Source organism: Triturus cristatus, chromosome 7, assembly GCF_964204655.1.
Source record: "Triturus cristatus chromosome 7, aTriCri1.1, whole genome shotgun sequence".
Lineage (NCBI taxonomy): Eukaryota > Metazoa > Chordata > Amphibia > Caudata > Salamandridae > Triturus > Triturus cristatus.
In genome coordinates this window covers 746785708-746808495 of record NC_140590.1, presented here as the reverse complement: position 1 = coordinate 746808495, position 22788 = coordinate 746785708, and the positions used below count along the sequence as shown (strand labels likewise).

At 47.8% G+C, this 22788-nt stretch overlaps 1 protein-coding gene across 2 annotated transcripts in view; it reads right to left on the bottom strand.

Moving 5' to 3' along the window:
* DNAH17 (dynein axonemal heavy chain 17) overlaps positions 1 to 22788 on the bottom strand; it is a 14992541-nt gene that overhangs the window by 10810790 nt on the left and 4158963 nt on the right. The window lies entirely within an intron of this gene.

The following is a 22788-nucleotide window of genomic DNA, read 5'->3' as shown; positions in this document are numbered from 1 at the left end:
AACTGACTGAGCGACAAGCATTTTCATTTTCGTGTCTTTCATACGCCTTGTTTCGTGTTCTTGTTCTTCTCTAATTCTATTCTGGTGATACTGTAACATTTGTAACATTTGTGAAGGGGTGTTAGCTTGCCAAGTGCTCTCAACTTTCAATACTCTGTTTTTAACCTGCGGCAGGGAATTCTCGACTAGTTTTGTTACAAAAAGGTGTGGATATGACTCACTATTTGCTTTCAGGCCGCTATTAATACCAAAACATTTTTCAAATCGGGAATAAAAATCACTGGTGTCTTCCTCGGGTTTCTGTTTACAAGCTGATATTGCTCCCCAATCTTCCTTTTTCGTAGTTAATAAACGTGGCAATACTTGTACCAATAAACCTGGCAATGCTTTTGTTTTGTCCCCAAGCCCTACGCCTGCAGTTCGGCTATTTTCTTCAGTTTCTAATGCGGTCCAATCAATCTTTTGGTCTCCCACCTCCCATTCCTTTTCCTTGAGTTTCTCATAAATACCGGCAGGCAATAATACTTTCAATATTTTCATAATGTCAGGATAGGTATAATCACCCATGAGTAACATGTCCTTTAGTTCACGATGAAAACCTGCTGGATCTTTGTCATGGCTAGGCACTAATTTTTTCATTTCCAATAGTTCTATTTTAGTTATGGGCGTGTACACAAACACGCGTCTAAACGTATTGTCATCATTTCTAACTGGGTGTACTTCGCGTAGGGGGTTCTGTCTGTCTATGTAATACGGGTTTCTCTCCATGGAAGGAGCTGGATCATGTTCTGGGCACAAAAAGGCACTATATCTGTGTCTGTATTCTAGAATTACTTTAATTAGATCGGTACCTAAACCTCTCCATTTATTCATGAGCAGTTCTATCAATATATCAGGTAGGGGACCAGGATCGGAGTGTTGGCCTTTATATAATATGAGGAGATGTTGTATCATGTATATACTAGCTAAACGCTGTTCGTCTGGGGCGAGATTCAGAAACGTGTGTGCTAGCGCATCATCACTATATTTTTCAGAGCTGTCAGCCCATTGTACTGCTGACCTGGCTAATTCTTGTTCATCCATAGAATCGAGCACATGGTACCCCCTTCGTTCTCAAAGTAATTTATCAGTAGCCTGGAATAAGTGTTCAGGGGTCCTTGGATTTGTAATAACTGTTTGAAAAATTCTGTTACATTCTGGATGTATCGGACGTATTGTTTTATTAAAAGATCTTCCTTTTCCTACATATGCTATCATTTGTTTAGCTGGTAATTCAAATTGTCCTGTGTTCATTTCTGACTGTTCCTCCTCCTCTTCCTCTGATTCAGTTTTATCTGCTTCTACTCTGTTTTCATGTGTTCTACTTCTTTTCTGATCCTTCGGCACATGGCTTCTATACACTTCTGTTTATCATGTCTCCCGTCTGTTATATTCTGACCCCATTTGGTAAGTGCTTGCATTTCCTCCGAATCTACCTCAGGCCTATCTCTATTTCTGATCAAGCAGTTTATGAAAAAGCGTAACAATAATTTTTGTATGTCTACTTTCTGGTACTCCATGGCTTCGGCAATACTTTCAGGACCTTGCCCTGATTGGATAAAGCGATATATTTTGTCTAGATGTTCAACCATTCCTGGTAACGTCATTAAATAGTTTGCAGCTCGTCGCAAACGTACTGAAGACAGCAACATTCTGTCGTGTTTTCCTGGCACTGGATCATATCTACAATCGGAAAGAGGCTCGTTTAATATATTGTCTGATATTCTTTGGGGTGTACGTCGGTATGCTAAATCTCTATAAGTCAATCTAGTGTTTGGCGGTGGCGTGGAAAAACCTCCTGTCGCACCTCCTGAGGTGCCAAGTCCAAAAGGATTTGTTGGGTGCAGGGTAGAGAGTGTCGGTGCAGGAAGGATTGTAGAAACAGATGGATTTGTTAGAACTTGAGTAGGAGTTTGTTGCTGCGGAGGTGAGTGCAGCTGATTTTGGGGTTGAGTGTCGTTAACGGGTGGTGTGCGTGGCTGCACACCATTAGCATATTCGGGGGCTGCATCGTCTAAATAGGAAGAAAGGAAAATGTCTTTTGCGGTCTTGGGATGTACTTTAATCGGGAGTAACGGAGGTGGCAGATCTTCTGGTACCTCCAAAGTGGCCTTAGGCAAACCCTCGGCCAGAAGAGGATACATACCATTCATAAGAGTGTTTCGTTGTCTGTCTACTTGTTCTGTTTTTATTCGGGTACCTTCGTCAATTAATATGTTTTCTCGGGCCTTTTCTGAATCTTCCCTACTTTTCTCTTCCTTTCTGAGCGCTTTCTCTGTGCGCCTATGCGATTCTTTACGCCATAGTTCAATGGCATCTTTCTGTGACTGTCTGGCTTTCTTTTTCCATAACGCTTCTTCTATTCTCATGATGCAATCTGCATCCCATGTTCCAGCAGCGGGCCATCTCTGACTCTCTGCCAAATCCTTGGTGTAGTCCACCCATAGATCAAGATATAATACGGCATCTAGGCCATGTTTATGGTACATAAAGTACCCTGGAGTGTCCCTAGGTGGGATAGGAACAGCTTCCTCGAGTATCCCTTTTCTAGTTTTTATCTGTCTTAATTTTGAAAATAACGGCATCTTGAACCTTGTTACTTAATTCTTACTTGGTTTTTTTTAACACAATAATTACAATAAACACAATAATGAAGATCGAACAATCACTCATACCACGACATTTAAAACATATCAAAACATTTTAGAACGAACAATAATAATTAGAATAAAACTAGTTAACTGCATAATACTAAATATACTGTATGTACTGCTAAACAGTACAGATACACTGCTAAAACAGTGCAGACCAGGTCTGTGTACCCAGACCCGTCTTGACCGGCACAAACTAATGTGCACGTCTAGATGCGTCCTCAGCAACGGTACTCACCGGGAAGCACGGAACGGAAGGCCTCGGAAGTCTGGACTGGACTAGACCAAACTGGACTGGACTCGATTCGTGACTTAGATACTTCGGAACTTCGGAATCTGGTGGGCCTCTGTATACCTCGGATCTTGCTCTCTCAGCTAGGCTCTGGTCGGGATTCTCCGCACTCCTCACCGCCTCGTCTGGGTGTTGATCGCAGCCTCAGTCGCCCCCGTTGGCCTGAGGGAGATACAGGAAATCCTGCGGGTACGCGTAATTGTCCGTCCGGCTGTGGCAGGAGACCGGGTCTGCAACGCACCTCCGGCGCGTGGGGTGTGAGAGGTGTCCCTGTTCGGGCGCCAATTATGTGGTAAATTTTAATTACCTAGACTTAATTTATGCGGTAAAATACAATACGAATAACTCAGTAAAAATAAGAGGCAGAATCCGTGGTATTCGAGGGTATAATAGGGTATTTATTCCTTACAAAGGAATGATGGTTCGAACCAGGCAATCGAGTTCCGTCACCACGAAGGTTCAGGAAGGGATCAGCAATACATTATTGACAGGTTATGGCATATATAGTAATGCATTACAGTAAAGACAGATGCAGGAGGCGTAACAGCTGATAAGAATACACATACGTAATAAAAAAGGCGTTACAATAGGCGTGCATAGAGGCGTATACTAAAAACGTCATTATGATGGTGACACAAATGGGTGGATCCATAAGACAATCCTGCAAAGTCAGCAAAAATACATGACAGAGATGCGCGTGCAGCCGCATGACGTGTGATTGACGTGTAACTAGAGGGTGAAGGGAACTTGACATTTAGCCTTGCATGAGGAGACAGAAGTCTGGGGTGTCAGGACAACCTAGTCCTAAATCATATCTAATATCTTGTGTTTAAAGAACTATATTATCTAGAAGGAAAGGTCTTCTCGGACAGATCCTATTCTATACTGACTGCTAGTGCGTGTACAAGCGTCTAAGTGTCTACATGAGATGCGAGGGGGGCATGGGCCTACCATGGTAACGAGAGGCATGAATTACTTGCACGGAGACAGTAAGGCCGGGCCCTTTGCTCTGCAGCTAGAGGGATGTTTACCTAAGCTATTTAGACAGGAATGCATTTCTTGAGGAGCGAAACAGATAACTTGAAGGCTGAATACAGTTTTGGCAGGCAACAGGCCGGGCTAGGCACCGTTAGCCGCGCAGGAAGTAAGACAAAGTTCATGGATACAGATGCAGGTCCAGGCTGGAGCATTCAGAGGCAGAAGCAGGAAAAGGCTCGATGGCAGAATTCAGGGCCTACCTTGCCAGAGCTGGAAAACGTGAAAAGTATACCATATAAAGACGGTGGCAAGGCATACTTAGGAACGGACTATCTGGCCCATTCATGGCAGATATGAAAGAGTACATATTAACGTTGGACACAATTGTATTTGCGTCTTCATAGCTTGAAGTGGAGGGAACATACATGTACTTGTAGCATGTACATGGAGCCGTTGGGGTCTAGATAGGGGACACAATTTGACCATAAAAATTCATATTTACTCACAACAGAGGATCCTTTTCATGATCCTCCATCGGCTTAGTAGGACATGATGGCAATACAGGGTAACATTTATCAATTGCCAAATTATATTTTCTATTCGCCATCTCCATTGCTTTCTCAGTCTCGTTGACATGCAGCTGCCTAGCAGACTCCATTAAAGTCAACCCTTTCTCTTTCTGTTCTTTCTTCGTTTTCCTAATTTCTCTCTGTTTGGCTTCTTTGCGCCATACGCGAAAAGAATCAAACATTGCCGGCAGGGCTTTTTTCTTGAACAACTTCATTTCTAGATTGTCTAGTATTTCCGTTTCGAAGCTACCATGCGGTGGCCAACTAAGGACACCATCTTTTTTGGTATAACGGACCCATACTTCATTATACGTAATAGGACCAACACCATGTTTACAATAGAGCTCATATGTAGGAGTTCCAATCGGAGGAACCGAACACGAATCCTCCAACCGGGAATCCCCGTTGCAACGTAACCAGGACAAGAAACAATTACTACTGGTAGTCATGACAAACAAAGACAAATTCCAACCAAAATGCGCAGAGAACTTAGGCCTACCAAAATGAACCAATACCAAAACAAAGATTATCTAAACAAGAGCAACCAATGATAATCTACGAATTAAACCAGAGCAACAAGGAACAACCAAACTGAGCGTAGCCCACTTAATACTTAACTGAAATGTGGAAGACGTCACCAAGAAGAACCCGTCTACATCTCGCCGTACTAAGGTCTGCACCTCGGGTCCAAGACAGGGCGACAGTCAAGGCAGCGGTCCTCTGTAGCCGTCTGGGAACGGGAACCCTCGTGGAAGAGATCGTCGGGCCACTTTTACGACATGCAGGGATCGATGAAGCGGGGTACCTCCCTCCGGAATCTTCACACGAAACTTCTCGAACTTTTCAGGCATTGGACCGGTACCGGATGACGTCGCCCCACGTTGGGCGCCAATTTGAGGTTCTGGACTTTTAAGAGTCCAGAGGTGTCAGGGAAACAACACCCGAAGACTCCTGAGTTCCTCCTGTCCCGGTGCACAAATAAACAGAGACACGGGCTTCTCGATGGTGGCGTCAAAGACCAAGGTTTATTTACTGCAGGGACACAGAAATCATAGGAACCACACAGAGGCAGAATCTACGAGACTGTTCAAATTGCATTAAGTGGGTTACTCTTTAAATACACGCAAAATGTCTTTAGGCTACATTACACGAATATTTCTCATGCCCAACCCGGTATCCCAAACAAACAGTAAATTTGACATCAAACAATAATTAGTCGTAGGTTTTCAGTATTCGATCAGGTCCTCTCGACAGTTTTCCATTCTTTGCCCGATCCTCCCCATCATAAAAATCGTAACCTCCACATTGTAAAAGCCCAGAAGGAAAAGAGCAGAGCCAGGTACAAAGGATTGAAATGTAGGATAAGAGGTGTTTATGGATCATAAACGGGCATGGCTACCGTCTTCGGCCTTTCAGTCAGGACAACGGACACGAGAACCAGTATAGCAGGAGTGGCCTCAGGCAAGGGAGGTAGCTTGACTCTGCCTCGTCATGCAGCGTCAGCCTTTCTCGGGCTCGAGCTTACGTGTCTTTAACAAGGTGACTCTGCCGGGGTCATCGTCCGTTCATTGACTATGTGAGGGCAAGAAACAAGATGGATGCCGTAACTAAAATGGATGCCATGACTTTTATGACAGAATGCCCTATTTTCCAGTGAATTCATGCTAGTTGCGCAGCGAAAACACTGTCATGTATATAATGGATCATTTGCGGTTCATTGGTACCGAAATCGTGTCAGTACTACGATACCGAATTCACGGGTTCGGATCGCTACAGAACCTCATGACGACGAATCGCCACCGTCGTCACAATCGCCCTACCTAGTGAGTCCGTGGTGTCAAGCCCACATTGAATTGAGTACCGTGCTGCATCCCGCCCCTCAGCAAGAGCCTGGGCGAGCCGTGTCCTGGCCTCCTCCAGACACTGGGGTAGCACGTTCGCCACCGTATCCCACAAGGAGTGGGTGTAACGGTCCAAAAGGCATGATAGACCGCAACCCCAAACTGAGGGAGGAAAACAGCTTCTTCCCAAACTGTTTCAACCTTTTGGATTCCCGATCTGGAGGGGCGGACGGGAAGGCGGTCTGGGATGCAGAGGCCTGGATAACCAGGCTCTCAGGGGTGGGGTGCACCGACAGAAAGCTGGGGTCGCCCGGTGCGGGGCGGTTGTGCCGGGCCACGTTCCGGTCCACAGGAGTGACTGTGGAGGGCTTGGACCAGGTGCCCATCAGAACATCAGTCAGTGCTTCATTGAACTGCAGCAGAGGCTCCGAGGAGCTTACTGGCGGTTGAAGCACTTGAGTGAGGAGGTTAGTCCTCACGGCCACTGCAGGGAGCTACAGATGAAGGGCTTTGGCAGCCCTGCGCAGCACCACAGAATAGATAGCACCCTTCTCCGTAGCCACGGAGGGAGGAGAGATGAAGCCAGTGTCAGGGGAGGTGTCGAGACCACTGGCATCCCCCAGCTCTTCTGCACAGTCCTGACTTAACTGGCACTGTTGTGCCAGAGGGACCTCAGACCCCTCCCAGTCGTCCCTGTCATCCGACTCCTGGTAGACAGGCTGAAAGGTCGGAGCCGGGCGGTAGATGAATTGCTCATCCATCGGCGCCGGAGACGGCGCCGGGTGGCGCCGCTCCTACGCCGGACCCGGACCGGGACTGAATCTGGGGACAATGTCGTCCGAATACGGTGCCAGGGGCGGCACCAAAGGGGTCGGCGCCGGCGGAGGGGTCATAAGGTCAACCGGCGTCAACCGGGATCCAGGCCTAGATCCCACGGGGGCCTGCAGCGTCAGGACCGAAGTCGACGACGGCGCCGGGGCGGGAGCCGTCGGCTCGCTAGAACCCCCAGTCGGACCTGCGGGCCTGGAGGCGCGCCGGCAGGCCTCGACGGCAGATAGAGAGTCCTCATGGCCACGAGGAAGTCTCGAATCTCGCCCGGAGTCGCATGCCCAGGAACCGGAGGGTGTGGGGCCGGATGAGACTCTTGCGGCTCCGGCGGAGCCGCGAGGGTGGTGCCACCCGAACCCTCGGTCGAGTCGCGCGACCGGCGAGTGGAGTCGGAAGAGCAATGTCGCTTCTTCGACTTCTTTTTGCCATGCCTCGACTTACCTGAGTGCGAGGACTTGGATCCCGACGAGCAGAGCCGACTGCCGGACCTTGAGGAGCTTGCGGGACCGCTCCCGCCTAGCTTTCGACGTCCAGGCCCGACAGTCGGGGCACGACTTGTCATCGTGGTCGGCCCCAAGACAGTAGAGACACCGATGGTCGGGGTCGGTTACCGACATCAGTCGGTGACAGACGTCATACGGCTTGAATACGGGCATCCCTGCCTGTACCAGGAGTCGAAGTCGACTAGAAAAAGATAGACAAAATGTCCAAAAAGTTAGTCAAAAAATGACTAAGCATATGCTCTTCCCGGATCCGCGCTTGCTGGCGCGGAAAAAAGAAGAACAGCGCACGAGGGTGGCGTCTAAGGACTCCGACGATGTCATCCTGGCGATCACGACGCCGACGACGGACGCGGAGTCGCAGGTGACGCCTACCGACGCGCAAGGGTGCTTCTGTCGAAAAATCTTTCCGGATCCAGCCTGACGACTTGGGATATTATAAGGTAAGTACTCTAACTAAAGTGTTTCTTTCAGATCCACAGTTTCAGTTATTATGTTTTAAAGCTGTATTTTGCACTGTTTTTAATCCTAACATCCAGAGATAACCATTAAAAGTCTTTTTTCTCCTGATAGTTTTAGATTACCTTGCACATTTTTACTTTAATTTGCATTGCGCTCATCACTCACCTACAACATTAACAGCTCTTCATCCTGGGTTTTAGTAGCCCTCGGTTAGGGAGAACATCAATAAAACATCCCTGAGCTCCTCCCTCACAGTGAGGGGGTTGTAGCCCTCAGCTGTACTAGGAGTTACAGCCGGGAGGAGATCCCAGATGATGAAGCATGTCACTTCGGTGAGTGATGGGATTCCGTCCTTTAAGGTAGGACTTCCCGTGTAGGTTAAGTCTTTGGTGCACTGCAGGCACACATGCCATCATAGTTGTAGGTAGCGTTCTTAGACCCTCAGACTTTTTTGTTGTGCTACTCATCAGTAGTCATAAGCACTGAATAGAACAGCAAGCCCATACCCACTTTCCCGCGGACAAGCAACAGCATAATTAAAGGAAATATAACACCTTAAGGATGAATTATCCAAACAAATTTCTTAGCGAGGCTTGACTAAACTGGGCATCCCCTGTGTGTGTCAGAGTCCAAACAGTAATGGCGAGTGAAAGTGTGTACAGATCGCCATGTGGCTGCTTTGCAAATCTCTTTAATATGTATATTTCTAAGGAGAGCCTTGGTCGAAGCCTTTCCTCTGGTAAAATGAGCCCTTGGTTTCCCTGGAAGGGACTTATTGGCTAAATGGTAAGACAAAGTGATACAAGGGACTATCCATCTAGAGATGGAATGTTTAGAATTAGCACAGCCAGTATTAATGGAACCATAATTTACAAACAGGCAGTCTGATTTTATCAATGCCTTGGTTTTGCCTAAGTAGAATTTCAGTACCCTCTTTAGGTCTAATGACTGGAGAGACCTCTCCGGAGAATTCGAGGGATTAGGGAAAAACGTAGGCAGAATGATGGTCTGATTAATATGGAAATCCGAGACTACTTTAGGTAGAAATTTCAGATGGGTTCTAAGAACCACTCTGTTTGCATGAAAACAATATAGGGCTCTTTATAGCACAAAGCATGGATCTTACTAACCCTGCGTGAAGAGGTGATGGCCACTAAAAAAAGCGGTCTTCCATGAAAAGATGCTGCAGAGAAGCTTTGTTAATAGGTTCAAACGGGGCACCCATCAATCTAGCTAGGAGTACATTAAGCTCCCAAGGAGGAGACGGAGCTCTGATCGATGCGTAGACCTTTTTCAACCCCTAGAGAAAATCCTTAACTACTGGAATCTAGAAAAAGGAAACCTGCATAGGAGACTTTCTGTATGCTGTTATAGCTGTTAGATGTTATGGTAACAGATTTATATAGCACACTGCTGCCCCAGCAAAGGGGCCTCCCGGCGATGAAACTGCAAACTGCTGAAGACACCATGGATCAGGCACCAGAGACACCGCAAGAAGGGAAGAGATGTGTTTTGATGGCTTTGCGAAATTGAGCATGATTGTTAATACTCCTGATACTCCAGGGATAGAGTTCCACAGCTTAGCAGCGAGGACGCGAAAGGAGTATACTCCTGCTCGAATTTTTCTCACCCGAGGGACTACAGCCACGTGTGGGACCATTGCGCATAGGCAGCGGGTGGGTACAAAGGGGAGAGAAGATTCGCCCACATATCCGGAGCTTGAAGGTTCAAAATTCTGTGGGCGATACACAGAGTATTAAACTCAATACGTTTTGCCACTGGCAGTCAGTGCAATCTACGGATGGCGCTGGTTGTGGGACATGTTCTCGGCAGACAGAGTAGAGTCCGGGCAGCCACATTTTGCGCCCTTTGTAAGCGGAGAATCTCTGCTTTCTTCGCCCTCGGGTAGAGTGAACCAGCATAGTCCAGCCTTCATAGAACACTGGCCTGGACGATGACCTGACGGATGGTGGGTTTGAAGAAACCTAACAACGGCATAAGCCCACGTAAAAGTCCAAAGCAGGTCCCGGCTACCACTTTGGTTTGGGTCTGAAAAGTAAGGGCAGAGTCAACCCAAACTTCCAGATTTTTTACTGCCTGCTTAGAGACAGGTGGACAGCCCAGAGTAGATGGCCACCACTGCTCACTCCACAGTTCAGTGTCTCTCCCTACCAGCAGGATCTCTGATTTACTCGCAATCAGTTGGAGGCAGTTGGGTGGTCATCCATGTAGGAAGGTGGATATCTGACTATGGTTACCCCCAACTTTTTGCCTAGTGTCTAGCTGGTTTTTCGACTTAGTTGGCCTGAGATCCTGCCATTCAGGGTCTCAGGCTCTCTGCTCTCTCTTTAAAATGGGCTCCATGTACCCTAGGTACATACACAATTGGTAAGGATCACCTTATTGGACCCTGTACAGTGTACCCTAGGTACCCAGGGCATAGGTGTACCCTAGGCCTCCCAGGGGCTGCAGCATGTATTATGCCACCCCTGGTCTGGCCTTCCAATCAGACACAACTGGCTGATCACTCAGCTGGGGCAAGGTTGTGTAATCACCCCTTGCTTAGATATAGTATACCTATATCTACCCTTAAAATAAACACATGTGTACCTATCAGCCACTCCTATGGCAGGCCTTAACAATCCTAGAGGCAGAGTGCTTGGTAACATGTGAGATGGTTCTCTAGCATGAGCTGAGCCTGTCTGCAGCTTTCGTAACCATGTCCTTATAGCTGTTCTATGATATAGCCTACCATATACTCTTAAAGTGCCTTATAATCTCAAACGGTTATGGTAACTATGGTTTGGCTTTATCAAAACATGTTGTGTAAGGTGTCTAACACTTTGGAATAATACCCCCATACCATTTCTGGTGATAAGGATATTGCCTTCTAGAGGGAGAGACATGTTAAAATCCTACTTTGCTGTTTAACTCTAACCAAAGCCTCAGCATCACAAAATGGATGCTGCTGCCACAGACACGAGTCTGACCTCCTGCTGCTGGGAGTGATCCCGGCAAGGGAGGCTTGGACAATAGGTTTCCTGCTTGGGGAGGTGCTAGCACCTCCCCAGACAGACTTTAGTGTATTGGGGCAGGGAGGGCTGAAAGGAATGAGACATGCCTGGGGCACACAAGGTGTCCCATGCATAGTCCAGTTCAAACCGGTGCTGGGGCACTTCAGCCCCAGTCCTGGCGCGCAACTGGACAAAGGGAAGGGGGTGTAACCACCCCCCTCCCAGGTCCCACCCATAAGGCGTGACCTAGCAGGCAACCCAGCCCCCCAGATTAGTATTTGTGTGGTAGCTGGGCCCCAGGAGATTAGATTATTCTGAACCTGCAACTTGAACAGAAACTCTGGACCTTCGACATTCGACGAAAGAAGAAGACTGAAGAATCTCCCTTGTGGCCAAGGAGTGGCTACCCTGTGCAAACAGGCACCATCAAGAGACTTACCCTTTGCTTTGCTGAAGTTCTACGAGGGACCGACTGCAGAGCCCGACCAGAGCCTTGACTTCCAGACTTCTCCGACCCTGATCCACATCCACAGCCGAGCTGAGATCCGTGGAGGCGACGAGAGACGTGGGACCGGCTACCTGGGAAAAGTGGCGAGTATCTTCCAGCGCAGCTTCTGAGGTACCCTCGAAGTTGTGCTCCGGGGATTGAGAAGCCCCAACCCCAAGCACCATCTGCACCGAAGATCAGCCCCCCACACTCCACGAGTCCTGCGTGGGGCCCTTCTGCATTTTCCTGCTTGCCGCGTCTGTCCGGTTGCTTGCCTGTTGGCTAGCGGCCTTTGCGACGACACACCTTTGAATCTTCACTGCTGGTTTGGCTCCTCCAGACTGGCTCCCGCTTCTCTGCAAAGGAGAAGATCCCCAGACCTTCCTGGTCTGCACCAGAAGCAAGTCCTCCATTCTTCGTGGGTTCCGCTTGCCAAGGCTTGGTGAGTCCTAGTTCGACTTCGACGCCACCGACAGCAAGAGCCTTCGTGGGACAGCTCGCCTCCTGGTCCTGGTCATCCTCGACGTCTCCTGGTACCCGTGGCTGCTGCGACAAGCTTCACCTCCTCGCCTGCAATCTTCACGACATCGCCTGGTTCCTTCCTGGTTCCACATGGTCACTGGCTAGTGACCCAGACTCTGTCCCCTCTGCTTGCAGGTACCCTTCCTTCTTGATCCCGGCCTTGGGATCCACAGGACACTCTGCACTGACTGCCTGTCAGCAACTTTCCTTCAGGCATCCATAGAAGTCCACGACGAAACCCGACGCAAGTTCACACCTATGCACCCGCAGCCCGTGGGCTAGGTAACTTGGGTACTTCAGTGCTCACAAGGGTAGTGACTATCCTAGGGTCTAGTTTCCGAGTCTCGACTTTCTAGCTACTCCAGAAGTGTCCTAAAACTGCTTATTTCAGAACTGTACTATTTCTATCGATTATACGCATTACGCGTGAGTGTTTCCACTCTGCACCTGAATCCCGTGGGCCTCCCACTTCCTAACTGTTGGTAGTGTAGTGTGGCCCCAGTGATTCCCTAGGCCTAGGCCTATTCTATTTCCGTGACAGTGGTCCTTATACCACTTCTTTAGTATATGGTTTGCGTGGCCCCTAGGGCCTAGCTGTATTACTTACCTGTGTGACTTAATGTATGCTTGAATAAGACTGTGTTGTACTTACCTCGAATCTCATAAAGAGTGCTGAGGGTTTGACTAGAATAAATACACTTTATTTTATATATATATCTCTTGTGGTGTCCTTTCATTTGGTATTCAAGGGATTATATATGGTATCACAGCTGGCTTCACATGCCATTCAGAGTTTAGCCTAAGACTGCTCTTGTCCATGCTACCACTAGGATAGCTGGTCTATAAGGTTGACTTTACAACCAATCACCATAAGGGTTGTTTGGACTGATATAAGGTGTACACTAGAACTAGTGACTTCATACATCAGGCCAACTTCTCACAATCCAGTCTGCTATAGCTGTTAGATACTCCCTGAATTTGGGCGTGTCCTGCAAGGAGTCGTTTGATAGAGCCACCACTAACTGTTACGCCGCGGGCCGACTCGTGACCCGTGGAGCTACCCGTTTCCTCTTCGCTGGCCGTGGTGCAGCCCGCGGCGCCCCTTCCTCCTCTTCGGGGGTGCTGCGGTGCGGCATAGCGGTCCACTGTGGCTATTTCAACGGTGTTGCGGAAAGCACCCGCAATGCCTATTGGTTTTCGGGCACACCGTATACTTGCGCGGTGGCCCATCTGCTTCCCAAGGCACCTTGGGACATTACACTCACCTGGTGTGGGCGTCTGGTGCGCCCCCTACCTTGTGTGCCATATTATTGCACTTCACTCTTTTCCCTATCCAAGATGGTGACACCTCACTTCCTGCTCCTGTATGTCACTTCTTGTTCCTGTATGGCACTTCCTGTTCCCGTATGTCACTTCCTGTTTTTTTCTGTATTTAATGGATCAGAACCTTTCCTTCCTTGCGTTGCAACACTCCTTGTTCCTGCTGGTGTGTCCTCGCTCCTATTAGTTCCTGCTGGTGTGTCCTCGCTCCTGTTGTTTCCGTGGCTCGTCTTTTGGTGATTCCTTCCTTCCGTTGGCGGTTATTATCTCCCTTGCGCCTTCTGTTCCAGCTTGTCTTCCAGTCTTCTCCTGGTTCCTTTTTGGGATCCTGGTTTTCCAGTGCTTTCTGGCTCTTTGTCTTCTCCTTCATTCTTGGAGTCTCATCATCAACATCAGAGGTTTTTTCCTTCTGTCGTTTTTCCTCTCGGGACTCCTTCTTTAGGACTATGGCTGCTTGGGCTTTCATTGTCGGCAGCACCGTGGCTACCGGAAGGGGTCGCCCCTATCTCGGCCAAACCAGGACTTACAAGAACCGAAGCCAGTAACCGTCCCAACGCCTCGGGACTGGTAAGAAAGACCCTAAACCCGACACTAACTGTGTGTCATCTGCGTAAGAGACCACAGTTAGTCCTCTGCTCCTGAACACTGCAGCAAAAGGTTGGATGTAAATGTTAAATAGGGTAGGGCTAAGAGAGGATCCCTGTGGAACCCCTTGATGCATGGCATGTACCTTAGAGCTGAAAGGAGGCACCGATACTTGAAAGGCTCTCTTAGATAGAAAGGAAACAAATCAGCCCAAGGCCTGACCCCCAAAGCCAGCCTCCTTCAGGCGTTGCAGCAGGATCTGGTGGGACACTGTATCGAACACAGCGCTCAGATCCAACAGTATCAGAGCTGATGTTCGCCCTGTATCCAGTGCCCCCCTTAGATGTTAAGTTACAGCCAGGAGAGCCATCTCCATGCTGTGACGAGGGCGGATCCCATTCTGTGAAGGGTCAAGCAGATTATTGTTTTCAATGAACCGTGTGAGCATTTAGCAGAGAACCCTAGAACAAAAGCGAAGGGCTTGCGAGTTCTGGCCTGACTGGAACCAAGCCAAAGTTCCAAGGGGGCATCTGCCAAGGGGAAACATCGGTACAAAGACTGGGCCTACGACTTCTGGCTTGTCCAGAACTAGGCTGAAACTCTGGAAGCTTGTGGGCACCCAGCCAAAGATAGGAAGAGGGGTCCTTGTGAACATGTCTCCAAATGTTTACAGCCGCATTAAAATTTTAAAGTAACTAGGGAAGAGGACTGTTGCTTCATTGATAAACTTGACACTTTTATCCCACTACTTCTAGCAGAGGTACTTGCACTACAAACTAATTTCTCCCAAACGATAGAAAGTTTCACACACGTAATAAATAATGAAGGTAGAGAGAGCACAGAAGTAATTCTCGACCTACTGCATAACAGACCAGTTGCCATATTTAACAGTCAATAAGACTGAATAGCACCAATTACTGTACATCAAAGTGACATTCTGTCAACTGCCCAAAAATTACAGAAGTATGATGCTCAGTAAACAAAATGCATTACAGGGTAAAGACCTAACACTTAATGAAATAGTTACCCGCGGGGAGGGTTCTGACTTCTACGTCAACAGATTCACTGATGATTTGCTGAGTTGGACAGAAAGTCTTCCCCCACATATGATTCTGTGGCCACGACATGGATCCTTTGAGCCACAGAATATGGCAACAGCAGAAGACTATCTTACATGGGGAAGGCAAAGAAGACTGGGAGTATCCTTACATGAGGGCAAGCTTAAAAATCTGTAAAAAATACCCACGTCACATGACCCACATCAAATACCACAGTGCCTCATCAAATGCCCCTACTGTTCCAAAGCCCAGACGCTGTCCCTCAATGTGTCCCAGGGCCCCAAATGGATGAAGAGAATTTGGAAGAACAACTACAGGTGCTAACAGAAGGGGCTGCTAAATGGATAGCAGCCTTAGTACAACAACTTACAGTTGGTATAACATTTGCGGTAAGTGACATTAAAAGCTTGCTTACCTCCCTGATTGGAGAGGAAGCAGAAGACATACTAAAAACAGGATTAAAAGGAACAACGCTAACAGAAGCACAATATGACGGTACTCCATTAAACAGAATGCACACCATCATACGGTCCCAATTATACTGCAAGTACCCTGGTATGCATTAGTAGGCAACACGCAGGGTGTTGCACCCCACATGCAGTCACAGACTCAAGCAATTCAGCCCCAAATAATGTACTTCTACTTGCCTCAAATTCAACAACAGCCCATGCAGTAAATAGTGCCATCCCTCCAGGCACCAGAAGTGGCCCGAATGCAAGCACCGATCCAATTAGGAACAGCCACACAGCACACACAGTTAGCTAATGCAAGAGAGATTTTGAAACTGTGGCTCATGAAAAAAGAAAGTTAGTAACACTGGACTAAGAGCAATGTAAATATCGGAGCAGATGGTGAACAACAGTAGGAAGGCATTAGCGAAATAAGCATGTTCTTCTCTCCTGATTTTATGTGCACAGAACCCAGGAGACAAGAGGGGAGACAAATTGGTGGAATAGAATGCACACTAACTACACCTAATTTTCGTCTTCGATAACATTTCCTGTCCCCAAAGACTCAATGACACATAGCCCTTACCCAAGACAATACGCTTCAAAATATAGGTCCAATACATTTGCACACAGCAACAGATACAATAGCATCTGCAATGTGGTTGTGTGGCAGAGTACTCATGTTTATTCTAGGCCCTTATGAGCAGAAGACTAGAAAATAAGGTGTATTACACAACATACATGACACATAATGCACCTCAATTGGGTCCGTGGAGGCCTGGGCTTGGCTTCATGGTCATAGGTTCAAATGCTGCCAGGTCTACTCAGCCTTTTATCCTTCTAAGGTGGACAAAATGAGTAAAATTGAACTGGGTAACAATAAAAATCTGTTATTCAGCACCAAGATACCCTCCTGGGTAAACATGCGCTTTACAACTACACATGTTATGTTAAAATAGGCTCTATTTAGCAAAAGGTACAATTCGCCAAAATATATTCTTTGATATGACGAGGTGTTGAAGGGTTAAAAGATTTTTTCTTGTGCTGCCTTTATATTAATGCTCCTGGCTCACCACAGAGTCTGGGCATTGAGCCCAGGCCAGAAAGACATAATGCAATAGATTTCCTGTGCTACTGAGATCTCAGCCAAACCAATGTTTATGTTGAGGAAGGACTATGTCTCCTGCGATAAGTATTTGGCTTCTAATTCGTCCAGAAATAGTGAACGATCAAACGTCCACACCCTTAATTGTTCTTTCTCTTCCAAAATTAAATCCATCCATAGAACCGCATGGCCCGATGAGTGGGGAGTCAGGTAGCCTATATCTTTAATTTTGCCCCTCAGATCATGACTAACCAGAATGCAATCGATCCGTGATTTGTGTCTATATTTGCTGTTGTAAAATGAGATGCCTAACTGGGAGCCCGACCTTTCTCCCCAAATATCGCACAGTCCATGCTGCCTCATCATCATTTGAAGATATGTCCTAGACTTAGACAAAACACTCGCCCTACTGCTTGGCGACTTATCCATCTGAGGATTCAGAACTATATTGAAATCGCCCGCCAAAATAATTGGTTCAGGAAATTCCAGTAAATTTGCAAAAATAGTTTTCAAAGTGGAGGGGTCATCTTGGTTAGGGCCATAATAGCCTACCACTGTTAAAAGAGAGCCCTGAACAGATAATTTGACAATGACCCACCTCCCACCTGCGTCTAGCATCGTGTTTATGACCTGGGCGTTTGCCTGCTTTTTAACTAAAATGGCTACCCCCTGATGTTAGCGCTCTGATCGGAACTAACAGTGCTCCATCCATCTGACCTTCCCAAAGATTCCACATATTTCCTCTTTCGGGAGATGTGTCTCCTGTAGGATAAATATCTGAGCAGGGGAATCTTTAAGGTATTGTAAAATTTTTACCCTCCTATTTTTTACTCGGAGGCCATTGACATTCCAGGATAAGCACTGTAAAGTTCTCATGGCGGTTTAAACAATGGAACCTTAAGTATGCCAGGTCTCCCCGAATGCCGATCCCAAACCAAGCGCAACATCCATAAATAAATAAATCAAACAAGAAGGTGAATGATACATGGATGTCCCGTTCACTGCTCGAGATGTCGCACAGGTGATAAAAACCATGCCCGCGCACAAGGCCCCCGGCCCAGATGGGCTAACCACTACTTTTTATAAGACCTTTGTCGACGAACTGGCCCCTAAGCTCCTCTCGGTCTTTGCTGAGGCCCAGGAGACTGGCTCCCTGCCGGACTCAATGCGTGAGGCACTAATAATTACACTGCTCAAGCCGGACAAAGATTGCCAGATACTGGACTCGTACCGTCCACTCTCCCTCATTAACGTAGACGTTAAAATCTACGCCAAACTGATAGCAGACCGGCTTCAGCCCTTATTGCCGATGGTGGCGCTGCCCGATCAATCGGGGTTTATCCCCGGCCGAGCCACGTCGCACAACTTACGAACGATATTTTCAGTATTGCACTATTTACACCCCTCCATACAGGCGGCGGTCATTTTCTTGGACGCCACGAAGGCGTTCGATTCGCTGGAATGGCCCTACCTGTTTCGGATTCTTGGCAGGATGGGCTTTAGTCCCCTTTTTATAAACTTGATACGGCCCCTCTACGCCGCTCCCAGAGCACGGGTGCGGGTGAACGGGCTGATTTCCCGGCCATTTGGCATCTATCGCGGGACCAGGCAGGGGCACCCTCTGTCCCCGTTGCTATTCGCCATCGCCATGGAGCCCCTCGCGGCTCGGGTCCGCCAGCATCACACGGCCCGGGGCATCGGCTTCAGCTCTCGTAGCCTGCTGATTTCCCTGTACGCAGACGATGTAACGCTGTATGTCACTAACCCCGCCGAGAACCTGAACCCACTACTGAGGGAGTTCGTCCGGTTCGAGGGACTGGCGGGAGTAGCTATTAATTGGTCCAAGTCTGTTGCGTTCCCTTTGACGGATGCCACCTCGGAGGTGTCTTCGGATTACCCCTTGCGCTGGGAAACTGACTCGGTCAAATACCTGGGGGTCTGGATCAGCCGTAACCTGAGCGACTTGTGGACGCTGAATTATGGTAGAGCGGTGGACTGGCTGGAAGGGAAAATCGAAATTTGGAACAAGCTCCCCCTGTCTTTGGTTGCAAGGATCGCCCTAGCAAAAATGGTGGTCCTTCCGAAATTTTTATACCTCTTTGTAAATCTACCGTTGCCTCTGACTGCGCATTTCCATGCTCGGGTACGGTCACTGCTGTTGACGCTGGTTTGGGCTGGGGGCCAGGCGAGATCATCCTGGGCGCTGCTCACCCTCCCGCTACGGCAGGGTGGCCTGGGAGCCCCGGATATGGCATTATACTCGCTGTGTGCGCAAGCACAATTCCTGCACTTCTGGGTTTTCCCCACTCCCTATCAGCCGCATGTTGCGGTGGAGATGGCGGTTGCGGCTCCCTTGCCCCTCAGTGTGGCGTTATACGGGAAGTCGCCCCACCCCTCCAAAGATGTGGACACGGTGGCTTTGCTCCGCTGGACATGGCGGGAGTTGCAGAGGAGGGCACGCCTTCCTCTCCTGTATGCGCCGGCTGTTCCCCTGCGGGGAAATCCATTGATTTCCTGCCTGCAGGATAGAGGGGGGGACGTCGTGATTAGAGGGAAAACCCTGCGCACGTTCGCCGACATTTACTCGGGTGGCACCTTCGGGGTTCCCATTGCGGGTGAGACGGCCGTACCGGAGACCTTCGCTGACCTTTTTCCTCTTCATAAGCTTAAAGAATCCTGTAAAACGCTGTGGCCTCAGTTCCCGGACGAGCCCCCGCAACTCCAGGCACTACAAAACTTACTTTCGAAAGCATCTCCCAAAAAACTGGTGTCCCGGTTATACAACTGTATGCAGGAGCAGTCCCCTGTCGTTGTGCCCTCCTCGCTGCATGCGTGGAACGCGGAGTTGGAGGCCCCTCTGTCTGAAGAACAGTGGGCCTTTTGCTGTGGGCAACTGAAGGAACTATCGCCCAATTATAGATTGCGCCTCGTGCATTTTAAGTTCTTACACAGATACTATCGTACACCAAGATCGTTGCATCGTATGGGCCTCAGGGAGGATTATACCTGCTGGAAGTGTGGGGCCGAAAATGCTACTTTTATGCATGTGGCGTGGAGCTGCCCGCGGCTGGAGGAATAAGGAATACTGGCTGAACATCTTCACTGCTATTAATCAAATCCTCCCCCGAGCCGATGCGCCGACTCCACTCCTAGGGCTACTGGGCTATGTTAAAAATACCCCACCAAAGACTAGGAAATTACATGCGCTATTGCTCCTATATGCTAAGCGACAGGTGGCGGTGCGCTGGGGCCGCAGATCCTTACCTGAATTTACGGAATGGGTGAAAGATGTGACATATGGTAACACACAACTTGCATGCTACTGGGAAACGATGCCGGCCACTTCCCGACCCAGGGACATCTGGGAGCCCTTCTTGCAGTGGGCCCGGGAGAGAGCCGGCTCCCCCAGCTCTACACGTTCATTATCTGGAGAGGTTTCTGATGATATGGGCTGATATTGCTGGGGGTGTGGAGGTGCTCGCCTGTGCTGCTGAACTCTAGACGATTCTGCATTTGATGGCAGCCGGCTGTGGGTGGCGGTATGGAGGAGGGACCTCATAGCGGGTGGGGTGGCACGCCGTGTATTGCTAGTCCTTGTGTCCGTATACAACAGGGCGGAAGCCCGCTTACGCTACGCTGTGTTGGGGTCCGATATACAAACATGATTGCTACTGCTGTGCACTATTTCATACGGGTTGCTCCCTTAGCAGGGCTCGCTCCTTAATTGCTAGAGTGCTATGTTTGGTTACTGCTGCTTTCCATCTGTACCATTGGTTGGTTTTGTTATGGTTACGTAAAAGTGATTTGGGGGTAAATGAAAACTGATACTTGTTTGCATGCGGATTTACAGTGACAGATTGGTTCAGAATTTGCCTGCTTTTGCTGTGGCTCTGTATATCCACAACTGTAATGTCATGGATTTGCTGACTTGAATAAACAGATAAAAAAAAAAAAACAAGAAGGTGAATGAGAATTTATTTTCTTGTTAACCCCTATGCTCCCCACCCCGTGCTCCCCTTCCTTCCTCCCCCTCCCCTTGAACCCCTCCTTGAGAACCCTACCCCCATTTACCTGGACTAATAGTCCAGATTCTGCCTACCGGGGCAACCTACCCTGTCCCTAGCTACTCAAAATACTACAGAAAGACGGGAAGCTGAAACTCCAAGAAGGACACCCTGCCTCAGTCTTCCTAAAAGTCTACTTCTGATACTATGACCCCATGCGTTTCGATGTGGCCGAATAACTAACATATGATTACATCATACCTATCTTTCTAAAACCTGATATCTCAAAGATGGATAAGTTAATTACCTGTAATCCTAGATCTCTTCCAGGGGTATACTCATCAAAGTCATAAGCACTGAATAATCCCCACCCATATGCGGGACCCCGGAGCTTATACAATAATAGATATATATGTGTATGTTTAGAACCACAAGTACATAGTACTTCCAAAAACATACATATATACATGTATACACATATAAATATGCAGCCTATAATATGTCCAATAGACTGAAAAGCCAAAATTACATGGATTTCTACTGTAAGAAAATAATATCACATGTAAATAATGTAACATAGAACGTATACTGCAGTAGTGTTCAACAACAACCCTTTATTTTCATAAAGAAGAACAGGTAATTGCAGGCAATATGTTCTTAGACTGCATAGATGAATAATCATCACCATATAACAAAAAACTGGCGGGACCTTTCCGGAGGATTTAAAGGATTCTGAAAGAAAGTGGGGAGAGTGATTGTCTGGTTAATATGGAAATCCGAGACTACTTTGGGTAGAAAAGTTGGATGCATTCTTAAAACCACTCTGTTTGCATGAAAAACAGTATAGGGCTCTTTACAGCATAATGATTTAATTTCACTTACTCTGCGAGCAGCAGTGATAGCCACTAAAAAAGCAGCTTTCCATGTCAAATGTTGTAAAGAAGCTCTATGAATAGGCTTGAAAGGAGCCCTCATCAGCTTCAATAATACAATGTTGAGCTCCTAAGGTGGCGAAGGAGCTCTAACTGGAGGGTAAACCTTTTTTAATCCCTCGAGAAAATCTTTGACCACAGGTATTTTGAAGAAGGAAATTTGATTAGGTGATTTTCTATATGCTGTAATAGCTGCAAGATGCACCTTAATGGAGGAGAATTTCAAACAAGATTTGGCCAAATATAGTAAATATGGTAAAAGCACCTGTTCCTGACCCCGGACGGGATCATGTACATTGCTCGTGCACCATAAGTAAAACCTCTTCCACTTAAAAACATAGGATTGTGTTGTGGAAGGCCTCTTAGCCTCTTTAAGAATGTTCATACATTCTGGAAGTAAGTCTAGATGTCCGTATTGAAGGACTTCAGGAGCCATGCCGTCAACTGCAGGGATGATTGATTGGGGTGGAATACCTTCCCTTCGTTCTTGGATGGTAGATCTGGTCGGCATGGTAACCTCCTGTGTGGGACTTCTGATAGTTGAAGGAGATCCGAATACCACCACTGACGCGGCCATTCCGGAGCTATCAAAATCATCCTGGAATTGGTCCTGTAAACTTGTTGATTACTGTGGGAATCAACGGAATTGGTGGTAAGGTGTACAGTAATGTCTGGGACCAATTTATCAAAAGGGCATTGCCCCGAGATCCCGGTTGGGGAAACTTGGATGCGAAGACCAGGCATTTTGCGTTTCCCGCTTCTGCAAACAGGTCGATGTCTGAAATCCCCCATTCTCGAAAGATGCTTTGCATGACTTCGTAGTTGAGGGATCAGTCGTGCGCTTCGACGTATTCTCTGCTCAGGGCATCCACTTGGACGTTGAGAGTCCCTGGAAGATGCATTGCCAGAATGTTCAAGTCTCTTGCAAGAAGCCACTTCCAGATGCTTTGGGACTCTAGAGAAAGAGGCCTCGATCGGGTACCTCCCTGTTTGTTTAAGTAATGCATGTTGGTCGTGTTGTCCGTTTGAATCAGAAGGCACTGAGATTGAAGTGACGGATATAATGATTTGAGAGCTAAGTGCACTGCTCTCAAACCCAAGAGATTGATATGATAAGTTTGTTCCGTCTCCGGCCACAGGCCTTGAACTTGA